Raw genomic sequence first — 4,845 nt, 5'->3', positions numbered from 1 at the left:
TACAGGCATGCGCCACCATGCCCAGCTGATTTTTTGTATTTTTAGTAGAGACGGGGTTTCACCATGTTGACCAGGATGGTCTCGATCTCTTGACCTCGTGATCCACCCGCCTCGGACTCCCAAAGTACTGGGATTACAGGCTTGAGCCACCGCGCCCGGCCCAGGCCAGTACTTCTACAAAACACAAAGCTATACATTCGGATGTCATAGCAATGTTAAATTTTTATGCAGTCTAAAACCTTAGCTGCTTCTCTTAAGTCTTTGCTTACTGCAGACTAGTTAACAGAACAAAACTAATGTTCATATACCACACTTTCAACAACGCTACATCTGCTTTCTCATAGTTTCTGACTGTTCATCTCTTTGGGTTGCAAGAGACCCTTAACAGCCTCCCCACTCTTTGCTACATTACAACCTGTAAATTTTGCTCCACCTCCACCCATTAACTGTCTTCCCTCTCAGTTCATGTTTTAGAGAAAGGAAATTGTATTATCTTGTCACCTTTTCTGCTAAGTCAATGACTGCCATTGGTTCACTCGTCCACCATTAACCAATAACACCTGAATGGATAAATAGCATCGCATGGCATGACACATGCATGACTAAAGAACACCCTTTTGGAGATCGCAGACATGGCATAAATATTCTAATGGGCACATCATTTTCAGAGGTTTTAAATTTGTGTAGTATCTTATCAGAGGCTAATAAAGAGCAATAAAAAATTCTGCTTTACCAGATAGAGTACCAGTTAAACAACAAGTGTGGTTTTCTCTCATCGAAAAAAGTTGACTGTTCAGTGCCCTCCCTGGGCAAGCTGAGATGCTGAGATGCTGCGGCCGGTAATTGTCAGAGCAATACTTCACGTGTGATCCCTAGTGCTCACCTTAATTGGATGTGCCATTAATCCTCTTTCACTAACATGACCTGAATCCAGGAATAAGTAAACATGTTCTCCCCAGAGGGCACAATAATTTTTTAATCTACTTTCTCTGTGGTAGGTCATGGTTTCAGAGAAACTGATTTGGAATTGAGTTTCTCATAAAAGAAAAATAAGCAAAATGGGCCCCAGGATGTTCCTCTTATTCTTATTCTTGCCTTCCTCTGGTCTGTATAGTCACAAAAAGGAAAGAAAAAAAAATCAAAAAAAAAAAAAAAAAAAAAAAAAAAAGGTAGTGAATAACGCCAACTGATGATAAAATACAAATACCAAAATGTAGATACCTATTCATAGTCAATTATTAGTTTTGTGATACAAAAGAGGCAAGGCCCTATTAGATGGAGTGCAAAGGACTTCAAGAGGTAGGAGTTTCCAGTGATTCAAGAATGAGTTGCTCTTTGGAATCATCTGGTGAGATTTTTGAGCCCATTCCAGACCAATTAAGTCAGAATTTCTAGGAATTCACAGGGAGAAAATACATTCCAGTTTCCCTGGGGAAAAGTTCTATATGGCACCTGTTATAGAACAAACGGTGCCTGTTTATTATTTTTAGCTGTTCCTTTCTTCTTTAAGGGCATTGGATAGTAAATAACATGGTCATCTTGGGATATAGTGTATTTTTCTGGATACTTTCCAGTTGATTTTAATGTCCACTCAGGGTTACAAACCAAACATTTAATCCAAATTTCTTATCTTGTTCAAGGAAAAAACAAGGTCCCTAGAATTTTTAAAAATCTGACTCAAGTCACAAGTAGTTAGCATTTAACACTCTAATATCACACTTCTTTTACCAAACACCAGGACTTTGGTCTAGGACCTGTTGCTCACTGCATAGAAAGCCAATCACTAAGTCAATAAGGATTGTCAGGGAAGAAGACTCTAATTGGATGGGTGCTGCAGCAGAGGAGATGGGAAATCAGTTTCAAATCCATCTATCTCCCTAATTAACAGAGTTAGGAGTTAATGTGGCAGGAACAAAATGTAACCATGTATGGGAAGACAGAAATTTGGGAGGAGCAAGGAAGAGGAATTGGTCAACAGGAAGCAGGTAGTCAGTTAGGCAGCAATGATGGGTGAGAGGTTTGGCATCTCATTGTCCAAATGCTGTAATCTGGTGAGTTTCATTTTCCTGAGGAGGCCTGATGGTTGGCTTCCTGAGAAAGAAACTCAGACAAATGTGATGTTCTCAAGTTTTATGACTGGAAGGATCAATTTCTATGTTTATTAAAATAAACCATAATCATGAGTTCTATGAGAAAATTGGACTTGTTTCAGTACCCCTAGCCTTCTCATTTGTCAGTTTCTCATTCTTAAGGAATCTGGTCATGGATCTTTCTGGCTGCTTATGCTTAGGAGAAGTGTTGTGGGCAGCTCTGTACCATGAGTAACCTGGTGGTCACCCAGGAATCAAAGCCTATTCTATTAATAATACTATATTTTTCTTCGGAAATACAATCTTTCTTTCTCTAATTCCCCACCTCCACCAAAGAGAAATCATACAGAATCATCTCCTATTAATGGTACATAAAAATTTTGTCCAAATGAGATAACCAAATTTTACCCTTTTATGGTTTATTATTAATGTGAAAGCTAATTTTAATAAACCCTTATAAACAAATCTATTTAATTCCAATTATCTTGACCAAAAGGTAGGATTTCCACAAACCTTTTATAACCTTTACAATTTTCTATTAAAGAGCAGATTAATGCTTCAAGAAAACCCTGCTATTTCAACACAGAAGCCCAGACACTGACCTTGTATCACTGTGCTTTTGTTGTTAATGTTTAATTTACAGAAAAACTTCGAACTAATTTTATCACTCAGAATCTGCCCTTATAATCTCAGTTGCCCACCTCTTTTGTGATATTCCCTAGGCCTGGAGGAATTGAATAGTTTTAATTTCTGGCCTGTGTCTCATGAAAGGAGTTCATTTTGACTGTAACTTTCTCCTGAGTCTGATGATGAGGCTTGGACTGGTATCAATGCTCAAAATTTAGCAGGAGTCAGTACTATTTTCAGACCCGCGAGTAAAATTCCTGTCACTTAGCACAAGAATTAGTTAATCAGACATTTATACTTTAGAAAGTCCTATGATTTTCTCTAACATGTCGCAAATTAAAACACTAATTTGCCATCTAGTCATTTAACTATTGTGTTAAAGTCATCAGGTTACTCCTTTCATATGTCTAATTTGATAATTTTTCATATGTCTGTCACTAGCATGCTAGTGACAGAATGTGACCGAAAGCATCAAATATGTGAGAGATCCTATGGCAAACTGATCAAATTAAAACAATTACATCATTTAAAAAATGGTAAACAAATATCAGTTTTGGAAATGCAGTATGAAGATAGGCTTCTTTCACTTAAATATTATACAACAAAACAGGGATTAAGTAACAACAAGCACACAATAATTTCTTTTCAGTGATTTAAAAGTGCACCATCACAAATTTCCAACATTGATTTCTGGATACAGTACTGACAACTCGTTAGACACCTTTCATCACTAGAATCTTCAAAACAGTGCAACCTTGTACCTATTTTACATTCAAGTAAGATATGCGAAGGCCTAACAGTGATAAAAGTCTTAAAATCAAAAATCACTGGAAAGTCTTGCTTTTAAAAATTACTACTTAATCCAAGTGAATGTCCCTTAATTTTAATAATGGTAAACAAAACAAGTAATTTGAGAAAAATCCTGATTTCTCTAAGGATAAGGCCAGTCTTTTTTGAACATTAAAACTTTGTACCCATATCACAGGTTTTCTTCATTACCTGAAGAAAAAGATCTGAAACTAACTTAAATTGCTGATTGAATTGAATTACCTTGGAAATAAACACTATATTTAAACATTTCTAGTCTTACCTACTTTTCCAAATAACAAAATTAACAATGTACTATTTCTGTCCAGAACTTACAAAAGTAAGTCTTTTATTTAATTTTATGTTTTGCCAGGAACCTTAAGCTCTTATAGCTCTCAAGATCATCAGAGGTAAGCAGGACAAATTGAATTTAAAATGGCTGATATGCTTTATTAATTTTTGGAGGCTTGACAAAGTTAGCTTAGAAACTTTAGACAAATAAAGCAAATGATAAACTGTTGTAAATGCATAGGAAACAAAATAACTGTTCACAAAATCAAATACAAACCTTCCATTAGAAACTAGAAAAAAATCAATGTATACATACATATTTATATGTATGTATAAGTGAAACCTAAATAAAAACAAACAGCAAATAAATGAAAATTAAAAACAAACAGGAAAACAACATCAAATTCTTTTCCTATGCAGTTTACCTTTGAGGTACAGTGTTACCCAGAATCTAAAAGAAACATAATGATATCTCATTCCTGGTAAACAAATTAATGTATACCACTATATGAATGAATATGCATTATACGAATGAATACCACTATACATTTTGTGCCATTAAGAAAATCACTTCAGGCATGTGACCACTAAGGGATTTATTGCAAATATTATCTATACAGAACTATGCATATACCACCTATACCAAAACTATCTTAATACTATCTGTACCATACTATGCAAATATGATAAGAAATTTGTCTCCATGTTAAGTCTGGCTTCATGCTTAACTATATTAAAGAAGAATTGTCAAACTGCCAATATATGTCTTTACAATATTTCTTAATTTGCTTTCATCAAGACTAAGAACTTTATGAGCAATGTTAATTAGCCATATTTCTCCAATTTTTCTATCAGGTTTTAAAGAATATTTTACTATGTAAATTTTGTCAACTTTCTATTTTCTCTGTACATGTGTGAAGATAGACACACAGAGAAACAGGGGAAAAAAACTATGTATAATGGACACAGACCATATATGACCTACTTGGATTTTGTTTTGTCCTAATGTTTCTTTAAAAAAAAAAAAAAA

This window comes from Cebus imitator, unplaced genomic scaffold, assembly GCF_001604975.1.
Source record: "Cebus imitator isolate Cc_AM_T3 unplaced genomic scaffold, Cebus_imitator-1.0 Scaffold4, whole genome shotgun sequence".
In the NCBI taxonomy this organism is placed as follows: Eukaryota; Metazoa; Chordata; class Mammalia; order Primates; family Cebidae; genus Cebus; species Cebus imitator.
Note: the sequence above shows the minus strand (reverse complement) of the source record.